A 17,859-nucleotide genomic window follows, 5' to 3' on the forward strand; every position below is an offset into this window, starting at 1 on the left:
TTAATTCCCTCATAGGCTGTTGGACTGAGGGTCTCGGTTCCTTGCTGGCTCTTGGCCAAAGGCTATCTTCTGTTCCTTGCCAGGTGGATCTCTTCAACATGGCAGCTTGCTTCATCAAAGCATGCAAGCCAAGAAAGCAATAGAGAGAATCAGGTAACAAGATCATGAGACTTTATAACCCAATCACAAAAGTAACATCCTATTCTCTTTTCTATATTGGTAGTACAAATAAACAAGCTGTTAGGCATCCTAATTTTGGCAAACAAGTTAGTAACAATATCTCATTGTGATACTAATTTGCATCTCCCCAATTACTAATGAGGTCAAGCATCCTCTCATAGCTCTATTCACCATTTTTCCTTTTGTGTAAAATGATTTTTAATGTGTTTTTTACTTTTTTCTCAATGGTTTGTGGAAATACATACATACACATATAATATTACTTTGTTAATTAAATGTGTTTCATATTTCTGGATATATGAATTGTATTTCCACTTTATATTGTTTATGAATAAATTTTTAATTTTAATGTAGACACTATTTTTGTGCTTTATTTAAAAAATTTTTTCCTATACTGAGGTCAAAAAGATGTTAGATTTGTTCTTCTAAACTTTTTATTGTTGTGCTTTTCATACATATATAAATTCAATAATTGGTTTTTGTACGTGGTGTGAAGTAGGATTTATTTTCACTATTTTTCTGCAAAAAACATTCTGCTACCATTTATTGAATGAAATGCTCTGTCCTTTTCCCAACAATCTAAAACACTCCCCCATCGTATAGCAAAGCTTGACGTGTATGTGAGTCTATTTCTGTGCTCCCTCGTCTGTCCAATTACTCAGTTTGTCTATTCCTGTATCAATACTATAATGTTGTAATTACATGGTTTTATAATAAATCTTGATATCAAGAACAGTAAGATTTTCTTCTAATCTCCTATAATATTTTGATTCTTCCGGACTCTATGGTCGTTCATATAAATTTTAGAATCAACCTCTGAGATTTCATGAAAAATCCTCTTAAGAGTTTGATTGGAAATTAATTTATTTGGAAATAATTAGCATTTATACTATATTGGGTCATCCTATCTATGAACATGGACTACCTCACTATTTACTTGTCCTTGTTCAGTGCATCTTACCAAAGTTTTACAGTTTTCTTCATATAGGACATGCCTACATTGTGTTAGGTTTATTGACTTATAGTTTGATGTTGTTGTTAATGTACATCAAACCTTTCTTTTATTGAATTTTTAAACTGTGGTTAGAATTAATTATTTTTTAATTTTCCCCCAGTAAAAGCAAGCTGCCATATTGTGAGCTACCCTGTGAAAAGACAAGGAACTGAGGCCTCTAGCCAATAGCCAGGAAGAAACTAAGGCGGGCCCGCAGCCAATGAGTTAGCTTGGAAGAGGATCCTACCTGGGTTAAGTTTTGAGATGACTACAAACTTGTGAGAGATACTGAGCCAGAGGACCCAGGTAAGCTTTCCTGGATTCCTGACCTATAAAAACTGTGATGTAATAAATGTTGTTCTAAACTCCTAAATTTTGGGGTAATATGTTATGCAGCAATGGATAACTAATACACATATAATGGGAAAAAAAGAGACTAAAAGCATAACATTTCTAGAGAGATTTTGAAACATCACAACTTCAATTATTGTTTCCAATAAGGGGCTAACTCCTACTATTTCAGGCATTAATCAGAGTGGTAGGGAAGGTCCATTTGGTAATAAGAGATGATTGGTAAAAATGAGAAAACACTGAATTACCATTCTGCAAGAAAACACATCTATTAACTTTTAATTAAATCAATAAGCATTTATAAGACACCTACAATTTGTGCAGCAATGTTTTAGATGACAAAATGAAAACAACATAATTAAAAGATAGGCCCTGCCATTGATTGAACTAGAGTCTATCTATGCATAAACTACTCACTGAGATTATGCAAGGCAGGTTTCGAAGCCATTTTCATTCTTCCAGACCATCTGGATATCTCACTCAGAAGCTCCAAATGGACAACACAGCTTCTAAAATTTGGTTAGCTTACTTCTAGAAATTAGTTTATGTAATAGGAGGAGCAGCAATTAAACACCAGCATCTGGCAATATCACTGTAAGATGGTAGCATAAACATAGATGGAAGGGAATCAATTTTCCAGCTTATTTTAAAAATAACCATGAAAATACACAAATAGAAGAATATTTGAGACAATCATTAATTAACAAAGACTTCTTGAGCACCCACTGTGTGCTGGGGACTATGTTATGCACAGCATAACACAAGAGAATGAATTAGACATGGTCCCTGTCTCCACTCAGTTTATCCCGTGGTGAAAGATATACAAATAAATTATAACCACATATGATGATGCATCTGATGAGGGAAAATATAGCATGGGGAGGATCGCTTCCGTGCAGAAGTTTAATGTAAGCTGTGACCTGAAGGAAGAAGAGAATTGAGAACATTTCTAGTGGAGGAAGCAGCATTCCCAAAGGCCTGGAGATGAAGAACGTGGCCTTCAAAGAACAGAAAGACCAGTGTGGCTGGAGTGTTGGGAATCTGCTGGAGGGGAGGGTGAACAGAGCTCTGTAGCCAGCCGAGAATTTTGTATGTTATGTGAAATGCAATAGGAAGCCTTGAAGGAATGTAATTAGGGGAGTGACCTGGTCTGATTTACACTGTTAATAGATCACTCTAGCTATTGTGTGGGTGGGAAAAAGATGGGAGAGCAGCAGTGGAAGCTGGCACTGACCTCTGGATTTCATAAACAATGGTTCCTTTTGTCTGTCCTGCATTTATCTTACCTTTGCTCCCATTATGTTCTGGTACTTGTTTTTTTCTTCCACATTCTGAAAGAATGTACAGAACTCATCTTCCGATGAGCCACTTCAGTTTTCTGAATTACCCAATTTTCTATCTCTATTACAGTTGAAAATTGTTCAATTGTGCTTTTTGTCTTAACAGTTTCAAATCTCAAAACTGCATTTTCTGTGCAGTTTCAAATTTCAAAACTGCATTCTCTTCATGTCTGTTGTATCTAGTTCCATGGGTGCAAGACATCTTTTATCTTTTAAAAAATTTTATTTTTTTTGCCCTTATTTACAAAATGTAGGCATGTTCACATTTGGAAAAAATAGGAAGTGCAGATAAGCAAAAGGAAGAAAATAAAAATATAGTTTTAATTGCACACTTCACAGATCATTAGTGTGTGCATATGTGATTGTAAGTTTTGCCCCCTTTTATTGCCTGTCTTCTTTCACTTAAAATACATCATGAAAATCTTTCCATACGAACATGCATCGCCAACATATTTTAAAGCAGAATAATGTTTGTGTGTCTATGCTTGTCATTTCAAGCAATATCTTCTTTTCCTACTTATCCCTGAAATGTCGCTGTTTCCCAGGGATCTTTTGGGGACTCTTCCTTCTTTTCACTGTACGTAATGTCCTTGAGAGAGTTTCTCTATTCTCATGGCTTCAAGGATCACTTCAAATAAATGATGCAAATCACTAAACTACACTTCTAGCCCAAACAATTTTCTACTTAACTTCAGGCCCATACTTAGCCAAATACCTAATATATCCATTAGATATCCAACAGTACTGTTTCTCAAATGGTAATGCATATTAAAATCACCTGGAAGCTTGTTAAAACATAGATTGCTGGACCCTGCCCCCAGAATTTTTGATTTAGTGCCTCTAAAATGAAACACAAAGATCTGCTTTCCTACCAGGTTCCTAGGTGATGCCAATAATGTCAAGGGGACCACACTTTGAGAACCACTGTCTTATAGTTACCTCAAATACAAGAGTACTCTAAGTGGTAATCACCCTCTTTATCCCCACAGCCTGTCACCCTTACTTTTAACATTTTATTATAGCATGAAATTCAAATAGAAAAGTGTTCATATCATACATATTCTGCTCAGTGTATTTTTCATAAAGTGAATATTCATGTGTAAGCAGTACCTAGATCAAGAAATAGAACATGGCCGACGCCCTCAGCAGCCACCTCATGACCTATTACTGTTGCTAACCCTGTCTACCAAACTGATTTCAGACTCCATAGCTTGGTTTTGCCTAGTGCTGTGCTTATGGAAACTGCATTGCACACTGTGTGCTTGTTTGTGTCTGCCTTCCTTCACTCTCCCTATTATTACACTGTGATGTCCATTTCATCCTCATTTGTGTCTCTCAGTCACACAGCTAGAAAGGTTAGGCACATTCTAGTCTCCCTACTTTCACATCCAATCTATGACCCAGTCTAGCAACTCCAACTTCTAGTTATGTTTTCAACTCATCTCTATAATTAAAGTCTCAAAAAGGATTCTTATTACCTCTTACGGGAACCATGAAGATATTCTCTCAACCTGTTTTCCTGCCTCCTTTCTCTTGGTCTGTCCACTTTGGTGCCAATTTGGTCATTTAAAATGGAAACTTGACACTCTCTTTTACTTCAAAGTAAAAATCAAGAACCAGGTTTTCAAATGCCACCACTTCTTTTTCTTTCTTCATGCAGTTATTCTTTCTTACTGTAGATGGGGATTCTCCACAGGGCAGAAAGCAACATTGATTGCAAGCTAAAAATTTTACCTCTCTCTTCCTCCTCTACTCAGCAGGACTGATTTGCATCCTTTAGTTCAGTTAAAAAAAAAAAATCTTGAAGAAGAATTTTGATGAATTCAGCCTGGCTCAGGTGATCAACTCTGGATGGCCAGCAGGGATCAAGGCCTAAAAGCACAGGCACAACCACAGGAAACCCATATCACAGGTGGCATCCCCAATGCCTGCAACCCACCCTGAGACCTATACCACCCCATGTAACTGGAGTTCCTAAAGGATGAATTTGACTAGACAGACAGAAACAACTTCCATAAATAACAGGAAAGATGAGGAAAAACTTGAGTCATCAGATCTAAAAGGTTCGGGTAAGAATATTGAAAATGCACTTTAGCCATGTCATAATGACATTTCCAAATTCCAAGGACAATTAACAAGCAAACTAGAAGAGCACTGCACTAAATACTGGGATAAGTTGTAAGGAAACAGGAATTTTATCTTAGAATTCTGTACTCAGATGGTTGTTCATATAAGAAAGAAAGTATGACATTTTTGGACATTCAAAGACTGAAAATATGCCACCTATGTCCATTTTCAGTGGATTAAAAAAAAGAAAAGCACTAGGGAAAATTATTGACTGTAGGGAAAAGACTGAATGTAGAGCTCAAGAGAAGGAAAGTAAAGATACAATAATGAGCAATATAACCAGTAAAACTTGTAATTATGTCTAAATAATTGTTAGTGGAGTTGTGAAGTTTAATGCTATTAATAATAATTAAGAAGGCTGGTCATGGTGGCTCATGCCTGTAATCCCAACACTTTGGGAAGTCGAGGCGGGTGGATCGCCTGAGGTCAGGAGTTTGAGACCAGCCTGACCAACATGGTGAAACCCCATCTCTACTAAAAATACAAAAATTATATGGGCGTGGTGACAGGCACCTATAGTCCCAGCTACTCAAGAGGCTGAGGCAGGAGAATCACTTGAACCCAGGAGACGGAGGTTGCAGTGAGCCAAGATCACACCATTGCACTCCAGCCTGGGCAACAAGAGTGAAACTCCATCTCAAAAAAAATAAATTAACAATAATAATAAGAAGAAGTCTTTCTTACTTAGAAGTAGAAGATGTTAAGTAAAGGATACTGAAACTTCAATTCTGAGTTATGAAAATGATTGGCAAGAGGGCAGGTAGAAGGTAAGTAAAGCATATTAATGTTCTTTTATTTTTGAAGACAGTGTTGCAAACACTATTACATTCTGGTTGTTCAAAGAAAAAGTTAAATTCTAACATGCTCGATGCAAAACTAAAATCAAACTAGCAAACTATAGCCTCAGGGCTAGCTGGCTGTTTTTATAAATAAAATCTTGTTGGAACCAGTGCTAGGATTAGGATTAGGCAAGTGAGGCAGGGTGTGAAACACCCTGTGATAGGAATCCTGTGTTTACTTATTTTTACTTATTTTTCATATATTGTTCATTATGGATTTTTTGCATTGATTTTGTTTTTTTATATACAGTCATGCACCACTTAACAATACATCCTGAGAAATGTGTCGTTAAGTGATTTCACAATTGTGCAAACATAGGGTGTTCTTACCCAAATCTAGGTGGTATATCTATTTGTATTTATTTATTTTTCCTATGGAAAACCAATGTCCCAGCACCATTACTGGATATCAATCCTTTTTCCTACTTGACCTGCAGTGGCAATACCAAATGCCATATACTAGGTTTCTACATACGCTCCATGATAATCTTATAGGACCACTGTTGTATATGTGGTCTATCATTGACAAAAACTCTGTTATTTGGGGTATGATTTTAATGCATGAAAATATTATTTATCTTGACTACTGAGTTTTTGTCTCCCTTGTAAATTTGCCCTCAAGTTTTCTCATGTGTTTCACTCTTGTGTAAGCCCCGCGTCAAACTAATTGAAGAAATATTATTTTAAAGCAAATCCTAAATAACACACCGTTCCATCCATAAATATTTCAGTATGTATCACTAAAGATAAGGCCTCTCTGTTTAACATAGCCATAATACCATTTTCACACATGGGAGTTTATTATATAATTCTATTTCGTATATGTTTCACATTCTCTATGTTAAAAAGTTAAAAAAAAACTTATTTGAGGAAATAAACAAAACAGAGAAGCTTTTCCAATACTTTAAATAAAAACTAGAGAGAAAAAAGAAAGTAACAACAATACACATGTAAATACATAAATTGGGAGAGAATCGTTAGGCAAAGTATACCATATAAAAGCTAATGAAAACAATGCAAATGAAATTAGTAAGTTCAGAAAAAGAAAAAATCAAAATAAAAGAAATATTTTCCATCGTTAATATGGATATTAGTACTTTTGTACTTGACAAGAAATATCCATTTATATTTGCTAAAATTTTATTCTATATCAAAGAGATACAGAGATATATCATTTACCAATTGACACTGCACTAAAATTTATAAATCAACAATGTTAGAAAGACGAAGACATTTGATAAAACTTTCAAGGGTTTTCCATTGCTCTTAAGAGAAAATTAGAAATCCTCTCAGTCTCTCTAGACCCTGCACAATCCGCCCCTAAACAAATTCACTTTTTGAGCTTCTCTTACATGCCCACCACAGACTTTCCCTGTGTCCAAATGTGCCAAAACCTCCCGAATGGGGCTGGTTCCCAGCAGGATCACGTCCTCCTGCCAGTTCCCTCCTTAACCTGGCTCCCTAGTGAGTGATCCTTCCAGGCACACTCTGAGAGAGGCTTCTCTTGGGTCCACATTAGGATGGATCACTCTATGCTGCATCTCATAGCACATTTTATTCTCCTTCTATGGCATGTCTCATACTTCGTAAATATTCAATCTGTAGTTCATCCTCTATAGACTGTGAGCTGCCTGAAGGCAGTGGCTGTGTATTGTTCACAGCTCTTTAACCAGTGACTAGCATAGTGTCTGACACACAGTATGTGCCCAATAAATCATTTATTGTTGAATGATTTCAGTGAGATGTTTACTATATATTCTCACGATTTATTTGCTATTTCTATTCCAGTACCATAGGATTTTTATTGCAGCCTTTTCAGGATCTATTTATAGCTGATGGAGTAAATGGCTCTTACTAGTTATTTTTCAAAGTTCTCTTGACAACTGTCATATATTTAGAACTAACTTGTCCAGTTCCAAAAACAAGCAAACAGAACGGACAGTTGGGATTCGGACTGTAATTGCATTATATGTCTATATTCATCTGGGGAAGAGCAACATTTGCATTACATTGTTTCCTGCCATAGCCAACCAGGATGCATTTTCCCCTGTAATGGTAGCCCACAGGGTATATGCACAGCCTTCAGTTGGCTGACAAATTTTAGGGGCTTCTGTTATCCTCGAGGTAGAAGATAGACAGGGAGTCACGTAACATTTCCCTTCCAGTACAAATACACAAACATCCTCCAAAAGTGATGAAGTGGTAGAGCATTCTCAGGAGAGCTTTAACCTTCTTCACACTTCGCCCTAGGAGTTCTCTAATTTTACCCAGTCCCTGTGAGCTCTTACACCTTACGTGATCTTTCCCTTCACTCATACACTAAAGCATCCAAGCATCACCGGCATTTTGGAATCCAGGTCCAGCCTCTAATATTCTAAATGTACATACCAGTTAGAGGAAACCGGCAGCTCCACCTTTTCCACCTGAAGTCTTATTTACAGAGGGCTGTAATAGTTCTAAAGTCTGAAGTCAGGCACGTTTTCCTAATAATGGAGATTCTCTAACTCAATTAGCCAGGAAAAAAAGGAATAAAGGAAAGGCAGATGTCTGGCAGTTCTAAGCATTCTGCCTTAGGATGCCTCCAGTAATGAGTAGGGGGAGGGAGCATAGTTTGACGGTTTTCTGCTTCTTTTGAAGCTTCTGTGTACTTTATTTTAATATTAGAAATCCAAATGTTTACAACGCCTAAGTCCATTTGTCCTGGTCCTATCTTATATCCTTCAGAAAAATTGCATCCACACTGGAGTCTCATCTCAGCCAGGAGTTGGTTTCCAAAATCAGCATTCGAGGGGACAATTGCTTATAGTCAAAATTATCCTTGAAAATTCTTCAAATTGCCCCTGAAGAACAGTATACAGATGTAATTATCTTACAATAAATTCAACACCGCTTTTCCTTCCAGTACTGAAATAGATTACTATTTCATAAGTTGCATACCCAGTGAAGGAGTTGGCTTGCATTGGGGAGCTCTATTGCATGAAATATACATGTCTTAAAAAAAATAACAGAAACATGTGCTGCATGGAGTAAATGAAATTTAATTTGTGTATGCTAAATGGGCATATGATATGACTCCACTGTATTTCTTTTTATGTATATTTTGTTTTTTAATCAAATTTATTCACAAGTAGTTTATAGTTTCTGTAGCCATTATGAATGAGCTCTTATTTTTGTTCATTTCAATTTTTTGCTGGTTCTATCTAGCAGATGGGAAGCTATTGATTCTTATGTGTTTTTTTGTACTCCAACAATGTAATAACTTCTGTTAGCTTTATTAATAGTTTTAAAACAGATACTCTTGTACTTTGTAGGTATAAAATTATACAATCATATCAGCAGTAAATAATAGTTCTGTTCTAATATTTAGACTGCTCATTTTGTTTTCTTGTATTGTGACATTTCTTTGAAACTTCAAAATGTTTTAAAATGTAATGATGATAATGGGCATCTTATTGTTATTAACCTAATGGTGAATACCTTAATTATTTTTCCCCTATTATAATTTTTGCTCTTGGTTCCAGATAAATTATCTTTATGATGTTCAAGAAGTTTCCTAATATGCCCTATAGTAAATATAAATTCAATATTTATTTTAAATCATGAATGGCTACTTCTTATTTAAGACACCCTAGAAAGATTGCTAATAGGGTATTCCAAGGGGTGAACTAGTATATTGATTAAATTAGGTTTGCTTCCCACGCTCTCAAGGTTTCAGAAGGTATCAGAGAAGACATTCGAGAACATGAAGTAGTGTGGACTTACACAATTATGCCCTTGTGCTTCCCAGGCTGTGATGAAAAGCACCTATCAGAAGGACCTGGAAATGCATTTCGAGTTTCTCAGAGTGTAAACTACTCTTAATTTATTTTGAATCTCTGGGTGTTTATGCTTTCTAAAGATCTAGTGATCTGGGTTTATACCATTCAATACTTACTAGAGTTTTACAGCAAGCCAACTCAGAGTGGATTAACATCTTTTACATGAAGTTATAAGCTTATATGGGTTCCGTTTGTGGCACCAACCAACAAGACAGCAAGTTGCTACGATTTCTAGACCCTCAATCTAGTTCTTAAAAATCTACCACACCAGGAGAAAGAGTTCTATCATCTCCCAGTCCTAGTATCTTCTTTTAATCAGTAACAGCCACCACAAGAACTGAGAAGGTGACAGGAGTTCATGAAAACACTGACTATAACACCATCACTGGGAGAAATGAAACATTATAGAACCAAGGGGTTTATGTGCTGCCTGTGAAATCACTTTTACTTGCAATCCAAGACCACTCTTCATGCTCTTGTCTTTTTGCCATTGCACATGTCCACTCCACCCACTCCCCAGACTTTTCCCCAAGGTAGAGAACGTGACACTGTATGTTTCTCTATCACCAATTACAACTGAATTTATTTGCATATGGCATTTGTCCATTTTAATATTATGATCATGAGTCAGGGTTCTAGAATCGTGGCAGTGGAAAGTGGTGCCCACACAGTTGTGTGTTAGTTGCATCTGCTCCACTATCTGAACTGCAGTTGTGTTCCAGGCTCACGTGAAGCTTACCTTGAAGGATGTAAGCACTAAGTAGTCTCCTTTGCTAACCCATTCCTCCCAAGGTTTTCACTGAATTCATGAATAGCATACTCTATTTCTGCCAACTGAATCTATACATTCTCCTCTTGCAGTAATGTTTCATTGAAACAAATTACCTGATAATATTTATTAAAATATTTAGATTTTCTTATGTTAGACTTTAGTTGAATTCTCTGTCTGTGTATGTGTGTAAACCTAGCCATATTGCCTTCATCTTAAAATTAGTAGTGTTTCTTAGTATGTTTAGAATCTTATTTATTCATTCTTCTCACTATTACTTATTACATGCCTTCTGGGTGCCAGGTATTGTGCTAGGGAAAACGTTGGTGAAATGTATCCACTTTTCTCCCAAATGGATGATTTGGGATGTTTTGTAAGAGCACACAATTAAAAGGGCAAACTCAGAATAAACTGTAACACATACCATAGCATATAACAGACTTTCATTTCAAAGTGAGTTTCAATGTTCAGAACAAACTTGATCATAGTCATTAGTAGATCCTGGATGAATTTAAATTCTTAGCTATTTCAACTGGAAGAAAATAAATTTTGTTATTTCTCTTATGTGTTATTGATATTATACTTAGAATTCCTGATGAGTATATTTGTTTTTAAAGATTACATATAATTCCTAAAAAACCTATTCTGAGAGGATTTCCATTTCCAGCCAGGATGGAATGAAAGGAACCAGATAAAATCCTACACACACACACACAGACACACACACACACGAAGCAACTAAATATCTGGTCAAGATACACTAATCGATGATTCTAGGCATTGGACAACAGACAGCACAGGACAGTGGTTCTTGAGAGAGGGAAAACAAATGAGGTGAGTCATACAATTACATTAGTGAACTTCCCAGAGACAGATTACAGGCCATGGTGCAAGGGAGGGGAAAGTAGGCAGAGGCCAAAACCCTAGATTTGCTGAGGAGCCACTGCTGGTATTCTGGGGAGGCCAAGGTAGCTACAGTTCTTAGGGGAGAATAGTGGAGAGAAGAAAGCTGCATATAGAGACAGCTATGAAGAACTGTAAAGAAACCTTGGTTGGTCTTCAGCTGCATGGCGATCAGCACATATGTGAAGAAACTGCCCAAGGTTGGGAAAAGAACCATCTGAAAGGATTAGAGTGAACACTTCTCAAAACTAACAGATTTGAAACTCAGGACCACTATTTCCTAGCTGTGTGATCTTAGGCAAATCATTTATGCTCTCTGAACCTCTTTCTTCATCAGAAAAATGGATATATAATACCACTGACATCAGAGAGTTTTTGCGCAAATCAGAAAGAATCAATGTTACATAGCAGGGGAACTGGCACATAATAGTTGCTCAATTAACCAAAAAAAAGTGTCCCACAAATAAAATAAAGTAAAATAAAACTAATGGAGGACTTGGAATAATTCATGTTCCCAACAACAAAAATGAAAAACCATGTCATGTCATTCATGGGGCATTGCATGGAGTACTCTGAAGGCTATTGTCTTAGTAGTGGGGAAAAAAACAGCCCTAGATTAAATACTGCCCCGATCCCACCTAACAAAGCTTAAAATCAAGATTTTAAAGAATAAAATGGTTTCCAAGTAACTTAACTGCATCCCAGAACAGAATTTAAGAATATTTGTGAAAATACAAGAACATCTACCACTCACCAAGATAAAAGCCACAATGTCTGGCATCCAGTAACAAATTACTAGCCATGCAAAGAAGCAGAAAAATATGGCCCATAATGAGGAGAAAATTAATCAACAGAGACTTTAAAATGTCATAGATGATAAGAGTAGATAATAACTTTAAAATAATTATTATAACTATATTCCATACAGAAAGGAAAGATTGAGCAGGTTAAGTAGAGACATATAAGATATAAAGACCCAAATAGAACTTTTAGAGATGAAAACTACAATGTCTAAGATGAAAATTACATAGAATGAGATTAATAGCAGTTCAGACAATATAAAAGAAAAGATTCATGAATATGAAGACACAGCAATAGAAATTATCCAAAATGAAATACAGAATGAAAAAGACTAAAAGAAATGAACAGAATCAATGTGCGTGAGACAACTTGAAATAGCCTAATGTACATGTAACTGATGTCTCCAGAGGTTAGGATTAGGGATCTGAAAAAAATATTTGAAGTAGTGCTGGCTGAAAATTTTCTAAATTTAATGAAAACTACAAACCCACAGGTTCATGTTCAACAAACTCCAGACACAACCTGAAGAAAACTACATCAAGTAACATGTTTAAATTACTGGCCACAAGTGGTAGCTCATGCCTGTGATCCCAACACTTTGGGAGGCCGAGGTGGATGGATCACTTGAGGTCAGGAGTTCGAGACTAGCCTGGCCAACATGGTAAAACCCCGTCTCTACCAAAAATACAAAAATTAGCCAGGTGTGGTGGCACATGCCTGTAGTCCCAGCTACTTGGGAGGCTGAGGCAGAAGAATCACTTGAACCCAGGAGACAGAGGTGGCAGTGAGCCGAGATCATGCCACTGTACTTCAGCCTGGACAACAGAGCAAAACCCTGTCTCAAAAACTAAAAATAAAAAAAAAATTGCTTAAAACCAGTGATAAAGATAAATCTAAAAAGCAACCAAAGGAAAAAATTCACATCATGGAGAGGAATAAAGATAAGAATTACAATGAACTTCTTATCAGAAACCATCCAAGCCAGAAGTCAGTGGAGCAACATATTTAACTACTGAAAGAAAAGTAAAAAAACCCATCAACCTGGAATTCTTATCCCAGCAAAAAAACTTTCAAAAGGGAAGGCTAAATACATACTTTTGCAGACATACAAAAGCTGAAAGAATGCATCACCAGCAGATATGCACCACAAAAAAATGTTAAAGGAAGTCCTTTGGGCTGATGAAGAATGAGCAATGATACCAGATAAATATCTGATGCTACACAAAGGAATGAAGAGTAACAGAAATAGTAAATATGTGACTAAATAGAAAACACATTTTTGTTACTTTTAAAATATCTTTAAAAGAGAACTGATTATTTAAAACAAAAATTAAAATGTGTATTGTGGTGTTCGTAACATACATAGAGGAAAAGTATAGGACAAAAATAACACATAGGCCAGGATGGAGGGATGGAAAAATACTATTTTAAAGTCTTACTATACATGAAGTTCTAAACCATAATGAAGGTAGACTGTGATAAGTATGAGATGTATACTACAGACACCAAAACATTCACTAAAAAAAACAGGTTATAACAAGTGAGCCAGTAAAGGAAACAAAATGGAATCATAAAAAGTATCATTAATGCAAAAAAAGCAGAAAAGGTAGAAACATGAAACAACAGATGGGACAAATATAATCTATTCTGAGAGAATAATCAGAAATACAGAAGTTAGAAACAAAGGGATTTATCATGCCACTATCTACAATACAAAACATTAGAAATCGCCTATCCAACAATAGGGAAATGGTACAAAGGCACTAAAACTGTTGTTTATGAAGAGCATGTCATAACATGAGAAAATACTGGTGCTATAAAGTAAATTGAATTAAAGCAAAATGTAAAATTTTGTATTGAACAATACCTCGACTACAAAAAACCATGATAGGAAAGAAAAAAAGCGGGTGGTATGACAATAGTAATTTTTGTCTACTTTTTTTCAATTTTCTATAATAAGATTGTATTCCTTTAATAATCTGAAGAGAAAAACTGCAACTAAATTTTTGAATATTGTCAGGTCCTGTGCTAGACCTAGTCACATACTATCTCGTGGCTCCTCACAACAATGTTGCAAAAAATATTTTTCAATGTTTTCAAAAAAGAAAATTGAGGCTCAGGGAGTATATGCCAGGCACACAGAGCTAACGTGTCAGAATGTTGGCAGTTACTGGTGTTTTCTACATAGATTTAATTCCTTAATCTGGGTGTTAGAAACCAGGTATGTCTGATTCCAAACACCATGATATGTATTTTTCGCAGAACAAATTTAAAAAAGGCATGTAATTCTCTTTATTTTGTATGGTTGTTTTGCAATTTGGGGGATAAACAATATGTAAGATTAGCTGATGTAATTCAATCAGATTTTTAAAAATTGAATTGCCAGATATAAGCTGATCTTGATAAAATAGAAAAAATATCACATCTTACAGCTAATAAATACAAAAAACAAAATGGCAACGATAAAAATTATTCACGTTCTTACAGGCATTATCTTCTTAGAGAAGCATGGATCTTAATTGATTAAAACCATCATTTGCCCAGTGGAATTTAAGACATATTAGAAGACTTTATTCATAGAAACAAATACCAGCGTGCTGGTTGGAAAGTCCTTATGCTTAGTAGTCTTATAAAATACTGTGCATTAGCATATGTTGATGTTTTATACATACAGGCATACATGTTTACTAAATAAGTGTATTGTCAATTGTTATCCTTAATCACAGAGTAATTTATTTACAACAACATAATTGAAACTGATGCTAAGTACTTCTACTATTCATAAATGCAGAGAAATCTAGTTTTAAAATATATCAGTAGCAAACTTGAAAGGATGATCTGTTCCAAAATCAAATGACCTGGAGAAATCTGCATACTGTTGAGACACTTATGGCCAGCAGGCACAAGGTATTTATATCATTTATACTGGAATTTTCTTAATATGTTGAATCCTTTAGCGAAAGAAATCTGATCTGATGCAAAAGGAAAGCAAGATACTGTGTTTTTATTTTTGTTTTTCAATGCTGGTCACCTGGAGAGCAAACACAATGCTTCTACTGCTCTGGAAAATCTGAAGCTACAAAGATGATTTTCAAAATTAAGGGCAACTCACAGCTGAAAATTATACCTTTGGGCAAAAGGCCAATTCGGGATGCGTTTCTCTCTGATTTGGAGCCGTGCCAAAGTCCCTCAGTCCCATTTGTTCAGTTTTACAGCTAACAAATAAAAAGGAAATACTGAGAATGTAGCTGAAGTGTGGCTGTGTGGAAGTCAGTATTTAAGGTCTTGCTTAAGATGCATGTTAACATGTTAGAGTTGTATGGTAAGAACAAGATTCGTTGGGCATTTTCAAAGGAGCAGAACCTTACTATGGAAAGAATGCTGCTTATTAGTGAAGCATTCCAGGGGTACCAGACCGCCAGGATTGCGAAAGGAGAAATGGGAGGGGCTAGGAAACTCTGGGCCAAACAGGACCACCTTTTGACTTTAGCATGAAAACCAGGATTCGTTGAAATAAACTTGGAAGTTGACAACACCCATTTCTAAAATAAATGCATGGTATAATTTCACCTGATGACCATCTAAAATTGTTGTTTATTTTCACCTTACACTTAGATAACTGCTAAAGATCAAGCTAATTGGATTTGACAGTTTTCACAAATAAAAGCCTCCAAATAACTTTATTAATACTATTACTGTTTTTCAGGTTGCAGATAAAAATATCTCACTTAATTTTTTCATTATAAGCCTACATTGGAGAAACTAATTTAGCCTCCTGTGTCTTTCAGCTTAAAAAGAACTGTTCTTTTTGGAATGTTACAACTTTTAAAAGAAGTAACTGTAAACGAAATAAAATAAAAATTATTCTGATTTAGCCACTGTTAACACTCAGAGTATTAATAACCATGTATACATAGTGGAATATGTGTAATTATATAATTTTGTATATAAAAATAAAGTATACATAAATATGTATTATATATAATATACACATATATAAATATATCTATTAATTAAAAGGCTAAAAAAATTTTTATGTTATATGTATCATACGTAAAAACATTTTAAAGCAGAATGATCCATAAGAGTGGGTCATTCTGGCTGGGCGCGGTGGTTCACGCCTGTAATCCCAGCACTTTGGGAGGCCGAGGCGGGCGCATCACGAGGTCAGGAGATCGAGACCATCCTGGCTAACATGGTGAAACCCCGTCTCTACTAAAAATACAAAAAATTAGCCGGGCGTGGTAGCGGGTGCCTGTAGTCCCAGCTACTGGGGAGGCTGAGGCAGGCGAATGGCCTGAACCCGGGAGGTGGACCTTGCAGTGAGCCGAGATGGCGCCACTGCACTCCAGCCTGGGCAACAGAGCAAGACTCCGTCTCAAAAAAAAAAAAAAAAAAAAAAAAAAGAGTGGGTCATTCTGCTTTGCAATATACTTTATTTTCATTTAACCATGTATATTAAACAGCTTTCTGTAAGACTGCTATTTATAACACCATTCAGTGAAAACTGTTTTTTCCTCTAGGCTTTACATTCTTTTTTTTTTTTTTGAGATGGAGTTTCGCTCTTGTTACTCACGATGGAGTGCAGTGGTGCGATCTCGTCTCACCATGATCTCTCAGATTCAAGCGAGTCTCCTGCCTCAGCCTCCCGAGTAGCTGGGATATGAGGTGCGCACCACCACTCCCGGCTAATTTTTTGTATTTTTAGTAGAGATGGGGTTTCACCATGTTGGCCAGGCTGGTCTGGAACTCCTGACCTCAAGAGATCCACCTGCCTCAGCCTCCCAAAGTGCTGGGATTACAGGTGTAAGCCAGCCGCCCGGCGGGCTCTAGATATTCTTAATACAAAAAATTAAAATAGCTGTTGCTTTTGCAATATATAGCACGGTTTTTAAAAATCTCAGGTTTTAGAACAAGGCCTTCAGATCTATGTTGGAGTTCCAATTCCTTACAGCTGTGTGATCCTTGAAAAATTATTTAAACTTTCTGAGCCTAAATTTGAACTTAAAAATTTTTAAAGATTAAATAAGATAATGCATGTTACGTGCTTAACCCCAAAATGCTATTGACAACTAGGACTTACTCTGTGTTATTTAAAAAATAATTTTATTGATCTCACCTACCTTTCACTCCCAAAAAATCTCATAGGGATTTTCACTTGGAGTGGTGGTAAATTTATACCTTGAGATTGTCCATCTGTATAATATTCAATCATCTTGTATTGCTTCAAGAAATCCTTTGTATACCTGGAGAAGTAGACCCAGTTCAGGGTTTTCTCCCCTTCACATAAAGTACTGGCTCAGGCTGGAGTGCAAGTGGCACGATCTCAGCTCACTGCAACCTCTGCCTCCCAGATTCAAGCAATTCTTGTGCCTCAGCCTCCCAAGTAGCTGGAATCACAGGCATGCCTGCACCACCACGCCCAGCTAATTTTTTGTATGTTTAGTAGAGACAGAGTTCCGCCATGTTGCCCAGGCTGGTCTTGAACTCCTGACCTCAAGTGATCTGTCCGCCTTGGCCTCCCAAAGTGCTGGGATTACAGGCGTGAGCCACCATTCCCAGCTGGTGTTTTCCCTAGGTAATGTTATTTCCGCTGTTTTAAACGTGAACATTTTCTAATATATTTTTTACTGATTATAGATTCTGTAGGGAAAAGTTACTGCATTTATTTTTTAGCCTGTTACTTTATTTAAATATATTAGCTCAAGATAGTCTCATTAATTCTCTTGGCAGAAGT

The sequence above is a fragment of the Pongo abelii genome, chromosome 6 (assembly GCF_028885655.2).
Source record: "Pongo abelii isolate AG06213 chromosome 6, NHGRI_mPonAbe1-v2.0_pri, whole genome shotgun sequence".
In the NCBI taxonomy this organism is placed as follows: domain Eukaryota; kingdom Metazoa; phylum Chordata; class Mammalia; order Primates; family Hominidae; genus Pongo; species Pongo abelii.